Source organism: Ailuropoda melanoleuca, chromosome X (genome assembly GCF_002007445.2).
Source record: "Ailuropoda melanoleuca isolate Jingjing chromosome X, ASM200744v2, whole genome shotgun sequence".
Lineage (NCBI taxonomy): Eukaryota > Metazoa > Chordata > Mammalia > Carnivora > Ursidae > Ailuropoda > Ailuropoda melanoleuca.
Genome location: NC_048238.1, coordinates 71,096,899 through 71,110,555, shown reverse-complemented (window position 1 = coordinate 71,110,555; position 13,657 = coordinate 71,096,899). Strand labels below are relative to the sequence as shown.

Here is a 13,657-nt window from a genome sequence, read left to right as displayed (position 1 = left end):
TCCCCTCTGGTAACCATCAGATTGTTCTTTCTACTTACAAGTTTATTTCTTGGTTTGTTTCTCTCACTTTTTTCTTCCTTTGCTCATTTGTTTCTTTTTTTTAAGATTTTGTTTATTCATTTGAGAGAGAGAGAGAGTGAGAGAGAGACAGAGCACAAGCAGACGGAGAGGCAGAGGGAGAGGGAGAAGCAGACTCCCTGCTGAGCTGGGAGCCCGATGTGGGACTTAATCCCAGGACCTGGAGATCATGACCTGAGCCAAAGGCAGACGCTTAACCATCTGAGCCACCCAGATGCCCCTCTTTTGTTTTGTTTCTTAAACTCCACATATTATTGAGATCATATGGTATTTGTCTTTCTCTGACTTACGTTGCTCAGCGTTATACTCTTTAGCTGTATCAAATGGCAAGATTTCATTCCTTTTTATGGCTGAATAATATCCATTGGTATATGTATGTATATATCACATCTTCTTTATCTATTCATATATTGAGGGATGCTTGGGCCATTTCCATGGTTTGGTTATTGTAAATAGTGCAGCAATAAACATAGGGGGTGCATGTATTCCTTTGAATTAGTGTTTTTTTTGTTTTGTTTTGTTTTTACTTTTTAAGTAGGCTCCATGCCCAATGTGGGGTTTGAACTCACAACATTGAGATCAAGAGTCGGATGATCTGCTGACTGAGCCAGCCAGGCACCCCTGTTTTTGTATTTTTTTGGGGAAATACCCTGTAGTGTGGTCCCTAGATTGTAGGTTAGTTCTATTTTTAATTTTTTGAGGAACCTTCATACTGTTTTCCACAGTGGCTATACCAGTTTTCACTCCCACCAATAGTGCAGGAGGGTTCCCTTTTCTCCATAGCCTCACCAATACTTGTTTCTTCTGTTTTTGATTTTAGGCATTGTGACAGGTGTGTGGTGATATCTCATTGTAGTTTTGATTTGCATTTCCCTGATGATGAGTGACGTTGAGCATCTTTTCATGTGTCTGTTGGCCATCTGTATGTCTTCTTTGGAGAAATGTCTTTTCATGTCTTCTGCTCATGTTTTAACTGGAGTATTTGTTTTTCTGGTCTTGAGTTTTATATGTTCTTTATATATTTTGGACACTAACCCTTTATCAGATATGTTATTTGCAAATATCTTCTTCCATTCCATTGGTTGCCTTTTAGTTTTGTTGATTTTTTCCTTCACTGTGCAGAAGCTTTTTATTTTGATGTAGTCCCGATAGTTTATTTTTACTTTTGTTTCCCTTGCCTCAGGAGACATATCTAGAAAGAAGCTGCTATAGCCCGTGTCAAAGAAGTTACTGCCTGTGTTCTCTTCTAGAATTTTTATGGTTTCAGGTCTCACATTTAGGTCTTTAATCCATTTTAAATTTATTTTTGTGTATGGTATAAGAAAGTGGTCCAGTTTCATTGTTTTGGATGTTGCTGTCCAGTTTTCCCAACACCATTTGTTGAAGACACTGTCTTTTTCCATTGGATAGTCTTTCCTGCTTTGTTGAAGACTAACTGACCATGTAATTGTGGGTTTATTTCTGGGTTTTCTATTCTGTTCCTTTGATCTATGTATCTATTTTTGTGCCAGTACCATATCTTTTTTTTTTATGTAGGCTCCATGCCCAACATGGGGCTTGAACTCATGACCCTGAGATCAAGAGTCCCACACTCTCCTGATGGAGTCAGCTAGGTGCTCCCCAGTACCATACTGTCTTGATTAGTATAGCTTTGTAATATAGCTTGAGGTATGGAATTGTGATGCCTCCAGCTTTGCTTTTCTTTTTCCAGATTGTTTTGGCTCTTTGGGATCTTTTGTGGTTCGATACAAATTTTAGGATTATTTGTTCTAGTTCTGTGAAAAATGCTGTTGGTATTTTGATAGGGATTGCATGAAATGTGTACATTGCTTGGGGGTAATGTAGACATTTTAACAATATTCTTCCAATCCATGAGCATAAGAATGTCTTTCCATTTTTTTGTGTCATCTTCAATTTCTTTCATCAGTGTTTTATAGTTTTCAGAGTACAGATCCTCTACCTCTTTGGTTAGGTTTATTTCTAGGTATCTTATTATTTTGGGTACAATTGTAGATGGGATTGTTTTCTTAATTTCTCTTTCTGCTACTTTGTTTTTGGTGTATAGAAATGAAACCGATTTCTGTATACTGATTTTGTGTCCTGTGACTTTACTGAATTCATTTATCAGTTCTAGCAGTTTTTTGGTGAAGTCTTTAGGGTTTTCTACATATAATATCATGTCATCTGCAAATGGTGAAAGTTTTACTTCCTTCTTACCTTTGGATGCCTTTTATTTCTTTTTGTTGTCTGATTGCTGCGGCTGGGACTTCCAGTACTATTGTTAAATAACAGTGGTGAGAGTGGACATTCTTGTCTTGTTCCTGACCTTAGGGGAAAAGTTCTCAGTTTTCCCCCATTAAGTATGATGTTTGCTTTAGGTTTTTCATAGATGGACTTTATTATGTTGAGGTATGTTCCCTGTAAACTGACTTTGTTGAAGGTTTGTATCATAAATGACATTGTATTTTGTCAAATGCTTTTTCTGCATCTATTAAAATGATCATATGGTCTTATCCTTTCTCTTATTGATGTGATGTATCATGTTGATTGATTTATGAATATTGAAACAGCCTTGCAACCCAGGAATAAATCCCACTTGATCGTGGTGAATGATTTTTTGAAATGTGTTGTTGGATTTGGTTTGCTAGTATGTTGTTAAGGATTTTTGCATCTATGTTTGTCAGAGATACTGGCTTGTAGTCTTTTTTTTGGTGGTGTCTTTATCTGGTTTTTGGTAATGCTTGCCTCATAGAATGAGTTTGGAAGTTTTCCTTCCTTTTTTGTGTTTTGGGATAGTTTGAGAAGAATGGGTATTAACTCTTCTTTAAATGTTTGGTAGAATTTGCCTGTGAAGCTGTCTGGTCCTGGATTTTTATTTTTTGGGAGTTTTCTGATTAGTAATTCAATTTTTCTGTTCAAATTTTCTATTTCTTCCTGCTTTAGTCTTGGTAGTTTATATGTTTCTAGGAACTTAAACATTTTTTCATAGTTGTCCAATTTGTTGGCATATAGGTTTTCAAAATTTTATATTGCAGTTGTTTGTATTTTTGTATTATTGGTTGTTATTTCTCCTCTTTCATTAGTAATTTTGTTTGAGTCCTCTCTCTTTTTAAAATGACTCTTCCTAGAGGTTTAGCAGTTTTGTTGACCTTTTTAGAGAACGAGCTCCTGGTTTCATTGATCTGTTCTATTTTCTTTTTTAATTTCTATATCATTTATTTCTGCTCTGATCTATTATTTCCATCCTTTTGCTGGTTTTGGGTTTTGTTTGTTCTTCTTTTTCTAGCTCTTTTAAGTGTAAGATTAGGTTGTTTATTTGAGATTTTTCTTGCTTCTTGAGGTAGGCCTGTGTTGCTATAAATTTCCCTGTTAGAACCACATTTGCTGTATCCCAAAGATTTTGGACTGTCGTTTTTGCATTTTCATGTAATTTTTGATTTCTTCTTTGATTTCTGTGTTGACCCATTCACTGTTTAGTAGCATTTATTTAATCTCCATGTATTTGTGGTCTTTCCAAATTTTTTCCTGTGGTTGATTTCTAGTTTCATAGCATTTTGGTCAGAAAAAATGCATGGTATGACTTCGATTTTTTTAGTATTTGTTGAGATTTGTTTTGTGGCCTAATATGCAATCTGTTCTGGAGAGTGTTCCACATGCACTTGAAAAGAATGTGTATTCTGCTGTTTTAGGATGGAATGTTCTGAATATGTCTGTGAAATCCATCTGGTGCATTCAAAGCCATTGTTTCCTTGTTGATTTCCTGTTTGGATGATCTGTCCATCAATGAAAGTCAGGTGTTAAAGTCCCCTACTACTATTGTATGACTATTGATTATTTCTTTTATGTTTGTTATTAACTGTCTTATACATTTTGGTGTCCCATGTTGGGTGCGTAATTATTTAACAATTATTATATCTTCTTGTTGGATTGTTCCCTTTATTATTATATAGTGTTCTTCTTTATCTTTTGTTACAGTCTTTGTTTTAAAGTCTATTTTTTCTGATATAAATATTGCTACCCTGGCTTTCTTTTGGAATCCATTTGCATGGTAGATGTTTCTCCATCCCCTCATTTTTATTTTTTTTTATAAGTTTTTTTTTAAAGATTTTATTTATTTATTCGACAGAGATAGAGACAGCCAGCGAGAGAGGGAACACAAACAGGGGGAATGGGAGAGGAAAAAGCAGGCTCATAGTGGAGGAGCCTGATGTGGGGCTCGATCCCACAACGCCAGGATCACGCCCTGAGCCGAAGGCAGACGCTTAACCGCTGTGCCACCCAGGCGCCCCATCCCCTCATTTTTAATCTGTAGGTGTCTTTCGGTCTGAAATGAACCTCTTTTTTTTTTTAAAGATTTTTTATTTATTTATTTGACAGAGATAGACAGCCAGCGAGAGAGGGAACACAAGCAGGGGGAGTGGGAGAGGAAGAAGCAGGCTCCCAGCAGAGGAGCCCAATGCAGGACTCGATTCCATAACGCCGGGATCACGCCCTGAGCTGAAGGCAGACGCCTAACAACTGTGCTACCCAGGCGCCCCTGAAATGAACCTCTTGTAGTCAGCATATAGATGGGTCTTGTTTTTTTTTTAAAAGTAGGCTCCACACCCAGCATGGAGGCCCATGTGGGGCCTGGACTCATGACCCTGAGATCAAGAGTCAGACACTCAACCGACTGAGCCACCCAGACACCCCGGGTCTTGTTTTATTTATCCACTCTGTCACCCTATGTCTTTTGATTGGAGTGTTTAGTTCATTTTCATTCAAAGTAATTGTCTATAGATATGTACCTATTGCCATTTTATTACTTGTTTTGTGGATTTTTTCTGTAGATTTTCTCTGATTCTTCTCTTGCTCTCTTTCATGCTTTGTTGGCTTTCTTTAGTGATATAACTGGATTCCTTTCTCTGCATTTTTCACGTGTCTATGACTGGTTTTTGAATTGTGTTTGCCATTAGGTTTGTATATAAGATCTTCTGCATATAGTAGTCTATATTAAGTTGATGATTGCTTAAGTTTAAACTCATTCTTTACTCCTCTTCCTCCCATGTTTTAGGTATATGGTGTCACATTTTACTTCCTTTTATGAATTCCTTGACTGATTTTTACAGAAATATTTATTTTTATTACTTTGGTGTTTTTTACTTTTCATACTTTCAGTTAGGGTTTTCCTTTCTACTCAGAGTCCCCTTTAGTATTTGCTGAAGGGCTGGTTTAGTGGTCATGAACTCCTTTAGTTTTTGTCTGAGAAACTCTTTATCTCTACTATTCTGAATGACAGCCTTGCTGCATAGAGTATTCTTGGCTGCAGATTTTTCCCATTCAGCACTTTGAATATATCATAACACTCCCTTCTAGCTTGGAAAGTTTCCGTTGAAAAAATCCACTGATAACCTTATGGGGATTCCCTTTTATGTAACTGTCTTCTCTTGCTGCTTTTAACATTTTTTCTTTATTGCTCCTTTTTGACCTTTTAATTGCTATATGTCTTGGTGTGGACCTCCTTGGGTTGAATTTGGGGTAAGGGCCGATCTCTGTGCCTCCTGGATCTAGATATGTGCTTCCTTCCCCAGATTACTGAACGTTTCAGCTATTATTTCTTTAAATAAAATTTCTGCCCCCTTATCTCTCTCTCCTTCTTCTGAGATCCTAAAAATGAGTATGTTATTATGCTCGATGGAGCCACTGAGTTCCCTAAGACCATTCTCAATTTGCGTAATTTTCTTTCCTCTCCTTTGCTCAGTTTGGTTATTTTCCATTACTCTGTCTTCCAGATCATTAATTCATTTGTTCCTGTGCTTCACCTTGCTTGCTATTTATTCCATCAAGTGTATTTTTAATTTTAATTTCATTTATTGTGCACTTGATCTCTGATTGGTTCTTTTTTATCTCTGAGTTAAGGGTCTTACTGATGTCCTCTACTCTTTTCTCCATTCCGGTGAGTATCTTTATGATAATTACTTGAAATTCTCTATCAGGCATATTACACGTATCTTGTTTCCATTTGGTCTCTTGCTGTGGTTTGGTCCTGTTCTTTCATTTGGGAGGTGTTTCTCTAGCTCCTCATTTTGTCTCACTTTCTGTGTCTGTGTGTTACGAAAGTCCACTAATTCTCTTGCTTTGAACGATAAATAGCCTTAAAAAGAAGAGGTCCTGCAGTGCCCTGCAGTGCAGTGTCTCCTGTTCCCCAGGGCCTGTCGCTTCAGGGAGTGTCTCCTATGTGTGTTGCATGTGTTCTGCTATTGAGTCTTGGCCTCTTTTTCCTTCAGTCCAGTTGTCAGGAGAGGCTCTCTTTGCTTATTTTGGGCAGCATGTTGTGCAGTGGTCTGCTTGCAAGTTGCTGAAGCTGAGGTCCCGCCAGCGGAAGCTCCTTCAGGCTGGCTTCTCTGTCCATTTGTCACTTCCCTAGAGTTCTTTGAGTGTGGACCTTTTACTTTCTGAGCCAGTCTGTAAGTAACGTTGCCCACATCAGAGCCATACTTTGAGGATTTAAAGGAAAAAAAAGTCTGAAAATAACAACTTATACTGTATGGCATTTAGTAGGCCCTCAAAATGCTAGTTGACTGTTCCAACTTTGCCTCCTTCATTCTGTCACTGTGCTACCTCTGACATGAACATTCCGTCATGACGACCAGAGAGAATACTTAGATATGGAGCAGCAAGCAGGCATGAGCACACATTTCCATGATGTGAGAGCTTCGGTGTCACTGCTGTGTGTGGGAGGGAGCTGTGGGATGGAGCTGGGAAGGAGCACAGCGTCACTGCACAGCTTCCAGTGACCTGAGTGGGGACAGGCAAGCACATGCTCACCCATTTCCCCTCTGTTTCTTGTGCTTTCCCTTCCTCTCACTTTCCTCTCTATTCCAACTGCTCTCTGATCCCCTGACTTTCCCTTCTAGTAGAACATCAGAGAAGGGCGTGGACTGTGAGCCCTCCAAACAGGAACTGATAGAGAAGAACCAAGTATAATGTCCAGTGTGCTAGACAGTTTCCTGGAGCAATGATGAAGACATTAGGTTCCCATCATTGGGAAACATTAGCTAAGTCACTACCCTTCCACCAGCCTCATCTATACAGTAGTAAAGTGATAAACAATTCCTTCCATTACGCAGGAATATTGTTGAGTTTAAGTGTGATTCCATGTGGGAAAGCAATCTGTGGTCATAGGTGGGAGGGGAGGACCAATGCTCCCTTTGAGTAATTATATTAATGGAGATGCCTCTTGTATCACATAACTCTGCATGGTAGGCATTAAGTTAATGTCACACAGATGTCAGATGTTTAGGTCAGGATTTTGCCAAGTGTGGTTCATGGACCACTTCATCAGAATATTTCTTCAAGGAGTATTTGTGGAAACTGCAGACTCCTGGGCTTACCCTAGGTCTGCTATATCCCAAACAGGGAGGTAGGTGGGAAGGGTTTACATTTTGAATAATTTGGTTCAAATAATTGGTTCTGGCTCATTCCAATTTGAAAAGAACTCTAGATTGGCAACATAGTGTTCTTAAAATTTTGAGTCTTTGGCATCTAATTTCTTTGTCAAATATCTGTGTCTGCTCCTGTGTGTCAAATAGGTAATAATTCCTTCATTTAGGTCAGACATTTTTAGTGATTTATATGTGAGGCCCTGAACTAGGTATTGGGAACAGAGAACAAGACAGGCAGAAACCCTGGAGCTTTCATTCAGGTTTGGGAAAACCGGCAATAAGCAGTTAAATCATAAGTGGGTCAATTCCATGTGGACTTTAGGAAAATAAACACATAAATAGAATAGAAAATGTTGGGTCAGGGATTACTTAGATTGGGCTGTCTGTAAAGTTCTTTCTCAGGAAGTGACATTTGAGCTGAGTCCTGAAGGACAAGAGGCAACTAGGCCTGGGCCGGCCTTTTGATTTGTGATGTGTGTGGCATCAGTTGTTCGAGGAGCAGATGATGAGTGTGAGTGACTGGAGCCTGGCAGACAGAGTACAGATGGTAGGAAATGAGGTCAAAAGGGCAGATGGAAGCCAGTCCAGTGACTCTACAGAGAAGTGAAATATTCACACTCACACACTTTGAAAGTGGCAGAACTAGGGTTTGGCCCTAGTCTGTCTCCAGAGGCCACGTTCCTAACCAGTACATTTAGGAAGAATTAAAAAGCATGTGTTGAGGGTGCCTGGGTGGCTCAGATAGTTAAGCGTCTGCCTTCGGCTCAGGTCATGTTCTCTGGGGCCTGGGATTGAGCCCCGCATCAGGCTCTGCTCCTCTGCCCCCCCACCCAACCACTGCTCGTGCTCTCTCTCTCAAATGAATAAATCTTTAAAAAAAAACAACAAAAAAACATGTGTTGAACTATGTCAGCTCACAGTGGGTGATGTTAGGCTGAGGCCATATTTTTTTAAGTTTATTTATTTATTTTTTTAAGTAATCTCTACACCTGGCATGGGACTCAAAATCATGACCCCGAGATCAAGAATCACATGCTCACATGGATGGCACTGGAGCAGATAATGCTAAGTGAAATAAGTCAAGCAGAGAAAGACAATTATCATATGATTTCTCTCATCTATGGAACATAAGAACTAGGATGATTGGTAGGGGAAGAAAGGGATAAAGAAAGGGGGGTAATCAGAAGGGGGAATGAAACATGAGAGACTATGGACTCTGAGAAACAAACTGAGGGCTTCAGAGGGGAGGGGGGTGGGGGAATGGGATAGACTGGTGATGGGTGGTAAGGAGGGCACGTATTGCATGGTGCACTGGGTGTTATACGCAACTAATGGAGCATCGAACTTTACATCGGAATCCGGGGATGTACTGTATGGTGACTAACATAATATAATAAAAAATCATTTAAAAAAAAAAAGAATCACATGCTCTACTGACTGAGCCAGCCAGGTGCCCCCAGGGCCATATCTTTTTGGGTGAAAGCTATGCTTCAGTATGCATTTTTTTAATATACAGAGGGTATTTATTTAAGAAAAATGAGAAGGTAATTATAAAAGACAAAAAAATAATTATCACAGTTACTATGCATTAGACAACTTGTCTCTTAAAATAATTCCTTGGACTTCCACTATGAATTCTTTTTATGAACTCAGAGTGCTCTTCAGATGAGAATGACATTATTGTGTGTTTGAGGCCTCGCTGTCGGGTGGCAGGTATGATCTGACCTCTTTTGACAGGTAAGGCGAGCAGAGGTGTGGTGACTTACTCAAGGTCACCTGGAGTTAGTGGGTTAGGTATGGGGCAGGGCCAGGTATCTCTCCTGTCTTATACTCAGTTTTCTGTCCATCAAATATGGTACTATATGTAGTGAACCACTTTTCAAGAGCTCAGAGGATATGTGCTTCTCTGAGGTTTTTCTGAAGGTAATATAAAGGGACACTAAATACCTTCAAATGAAAGGAAATGAGATGTTGATTTTCCTCTTCTTTCTTAAACTCAGTTGGGAGATTAGAAGAAAAAATTTTTGGAATCATGCAGCATGTACTCTTTTGTGTCTGGCTTCCTCAAATCAACATATGTGTGAGTGAGTGTACGTGTGTGTGTGCGTGTGTGTGATTTACATCATCATTGTCTATAGTTGCAGGTCATTCTCATTGGTGTATAGTATTACATTATAGATACCTTAATATATATCTGTTATGGGGATTTGGGTATTTTCTAGTTTTTTACTTACTACTGTTGCTGTGAATGTTCATACTTGTACCTACCTTTTGGATGGATACTTATTTTCCTTCCTCTTGGGCACGTACCTAAGACAGGCATTTCTGAGTCATTGTGTGTGTGTGTATGCTGAGCTCAGTAGATACTGCCAAACACTTTTTCAAAGTTGTTTCAGGTTATATTCCCAATCTCACCAACACTTGGTATCTTCCATCTTTTTCATTTTTGTTGTTTAGGTAAGCATGTGGTAGTATCTCATTGTGGTTTTAATCTTAATTCTTTGAAGTCTTCAGTGGCTTTTAATGTAAAGAAGGTCCCCTTCTTCTTCTTCCTTTTTATCTGCTTAAGAAATTGCATCTTTTGGGGTGCCTGGGTGGCTCAGTTGTTAAGCATCTGCCTTCGGGGGGCGCCTGGGTGGCACAGTCATTAAGCGTCTGCCTTCAGCTCGGGGCGTGATCCTGGCGTTATGGGATCGAGCCCCACATCAGGCTCCTCTGCTGTGAGCCTGCTTCTTCCTCTCCCACTCCCCCTGCTTGTGTTCCCTCTCTCGCTGGCTGTCTCTATCTCTGTTAAATAAATTAATAAAATCTTAAAAAAAAAAGAAATTGCATCTTTCGTTTTGTGAAGTTTTCATTCTAGATTGTGTTGATTGTATCCCTATTGTGTTGTTTATGTATTTTTGCTCCCTCTTCCTTATTTCCTTTGAGTAGATTTAGGGGCTTGATCTAATTCATATTTTTTGGCAACAGTACCTCAGATGTGGTATTATACATCTCATAGCATTACACCAAGAGACTCATTGTGTCTAATTGTCTCTCTTACGATAATAAGATTGATCACTGAGTTCAGGTGGTATTAGCCTGATCTATCCATGACAAAATTTTTCGTCTGCTTTTCTTTTTTTAAGATTTTATTTATTTATTTGACAGAGAGAGAGAGCACAAACAGGAGGAGCCTGAGAGGGAGAAGCAGCCCCCCACCAAGCCGAGCAGGGAGTCCAACATGGGGCTCGATCCGAGGACCCTGGGATCACGATCTGAGCCAAAGGCAGGTGCTTAACTGACTGAGCCACCCAGGGGTCCCTCATCTGCTTTTCACCTCATATTTTTTCCAGCCTTGAAGATCATTACCTAGATCTGCATTTCATTAAAGGTTCTAAAGGGGTGATATTCTAATTCTATAATTTCTTCTGCATTTGTTAGCTGGAATTCTTCTATAAGAGGAACTCCCCCTCATCAACAATTACACTATGCTGAGGTATGGTTTGCACAGCAAGGGGAGGAGGAATGTTTAATTCCTTTGCAGTATTTCCACCTTTCAAAATAATGAGTTTCCCTAGGATTATTCAAAGGTGAGAATGAGTTGGTTTTGTTTGTGTTTTGCGTTCCTTTTATTTTTTTAAGATTTATTTATTTATTTTAGAGAGAGAGTGATGGGAGGGGCAAAAGGAGAGGGAGAGAAAGAATCTCAAGCAGACTTCCCGCTGAGTACAGAACCCGATGCAGGGCTCCATCCCAGGACCCTGAGATATGACCTGAGCTGAAATCAAGAGTCAGCTGCTTAACCTTTTAGATTTCAATTGCTTTCCTTTTAGAATGTCATCATGACTCATAGATGTTTATATATTTGATGTATACTAACTAGTCCATTGTAGTCATTATTTTACTTAGCATCAAATTGTTCTATCTGGCCTATGTGAGACACTTCAAATTGGCTTCTGAGTCATTTTGACATGTTTTCTCGTAGGAGAGTTTGGTCCAGACATGTGGTACAATATCTTCTGTGGAGCTAGAATCAGTCATTTCTCTAGAGGAGTCTGGATCTTTTTAGTGGGAAATGTGTTTAGAGTATTCAGTCTGGGTGCTAGAATCATGCATTGTTATTTGGTCATTGTTTCTTGTCATTTTTATATACAGTAAATATAATATTTTTAAGAGGATGTACCTCATTAGCTTCCATCCTGGGCTGCTAACCATTTCCATTTAGATTTTTTATCATTTTCCAGTTTTTAAAATACAAGCAAATATAACATGTATTTTTTTCTCCCACTTCATAGGTAAAATGTGGCATGTTCTACACAAGTAGAGTCCAATAAAAATTTCTGTGGAAATGAAAAAATATTCTGTATGTACATTTGCCAATAAAGTAGCCATTAGATACCTGTTGAACTCCTGAAACCTGGTGAGTGTGAATGAGGAATTCCATTTTAATTTGATTTAAATTAAATTTGAATAGCCATGTGTGGCAGGTGCCTACTGCATAGGACAACAGTGACTCTACACATTTTTCTGACCTTGATGTTTTTTAAAAAATTGTAATTTAAATTCAATTTAATTAACATACAGTGTATTATTAGTTTTAGAGGTAGAATTTAGTGATTTATCAGTTGCATATATACCCAGTGCTCGTTACATCAAGTGCCCTCCTTAATGTTCATCACCCAGTTACCCCATCCTCCCACTTACCTCCCCTCCAGCAATCTCAATTTGTTACTATACTTAAGAATCTCTTATGGTTTGCCTCCTTCTCTGTTTTTATCTTAATTTATTTTTCCTCCCCTTCCCCTATGTTCATCTGTTTTGTTTCTTAAATTCCACATAAGAGTGGCATTATATGATATTTGTCTTTCTCTCACTGAATTATTTCAATTAGCAACTCTCTAGTTGCATCCATGATGTTGCAAATGGCAAAATTTCATTCTTTTTGATGGCTGAGTAATATTCCATTATATATATACCACTTCTTTATCCATCCATCAGTCCATAGACATCTGGACTCTATCCATTCTTAGCTATTGTGGACATTGCTGCTATAAACATTGGGGTGCATGTACACCTTTGAATCACTATGTTGGTATCCTTAGGTTAAATACCTACTAGTGCAATTGCTGGGTCATAGGGTAGTTCTGTTTTTAACTTTGTGAGGAACCTCCCTATCGTTTTCCAGAATGGCTGCACCAGCCTGCATTCCCACCAACAGTGTAAGAGGGTCCCCTTTCTCCACATCCTCACCAACATCTGTTGTTTCCGGTGTTGTTAATTTTAGCCATTCTGACTGGTGTGACGTGGTATCTCACTGTGGTTTTGATTTGTATTTCTATGATGCTAAGTGTGTCTGTTGGCCATTTGTATGTCTTCTTTGGAGAAATGTCTGTTCGTGCTGTCTGCTCATTTCTTATGTATTTCTTTTTTTTTTTTTTTTTAAAGATTTTATTTATTTATTCGACAGAGATAGAGACAGCCAGCGAGAGAGGGAACACAAGCAGGGGGAGTGGGAGAGGAAGAAGCAGGCTCATAGCAGAGGNNGAGGAGCCTGATGTGGGGCTCGATCCCATAACGCCGGGATCACGCCCTGAGCCGAAGGCAGACGCTTAACCGCTGTGCCACCCAGGCGCCCCTCTTATGTATTTCTTATTGTTGAATTTGATAAATTCTTTATAGATTTGGATACTAGTCCTTTATCTGATAAGACATTTGCAGGGGCGCCTGGGTGGCACAGCGGTTGAGCGTCTGCCTTCGGCTCAGGGCGTGATCCCAGCGTTATGGGATCGAGCCTCACATCAGGCTCTTCCACTATGAGCCTGCTTCTTCCTCTCCCACTCCCCCTGCTTGTGTTCCCTCTCTCGCTGGCTGTCTCTATCTCTGTCTAATAAATAAATAAAATCTTAAAAAAAAAGACATTTGCAAATATCTTCTCTCATTCTGTAGGTTGCCTTTTAGTTTTGTGGACTGTTTCCTTTGCTGTGCAGAAGCTTTTTATCTTGATGAAGTTCCAGTAGTTCATTTTTGCTTTTGTTTCCCTTGGTGCTGAAGACATGTCTAGCAAGAAGTTGTTGTGGCCAAGGTCAAAGAGGTTGCTGCCTGCATTTTCCTCTAGGATTTTGATGGATTCCTGTATCACATTTAGGTCTTTCATCCATTTTGAGTATATTTTT

General features: G+C 39.2%; 1 long non-coding RNA gene across 3 annotated transcripts in view; it reads left to right on the top strand.

The window, feature by feature from the left end:
- LOC105240553 overlaps positions 1-12,989 on the top strand; it is a 39,222-nt gene extending 26,233 nt beyond the window's left edge. For all 3 annotated transcript variants that reach the window (XR_004622466.1, XR_004622464.1, XR_004622465.1), the window contains 3 exons: positions 10,653-11,074; positions 11,780-11,904; positions 12,952-12,989. This is a non-coding gene — a long non-coding RNA (uncharacterized LOC105240553). The remainder of the gene's footprint in view (positions 1-10,652; positions 11,075-11,779; positions 11,905-12,951) is intronic.
- Positions 12,990-13,657: the final 668 nt, after the last annotated feature.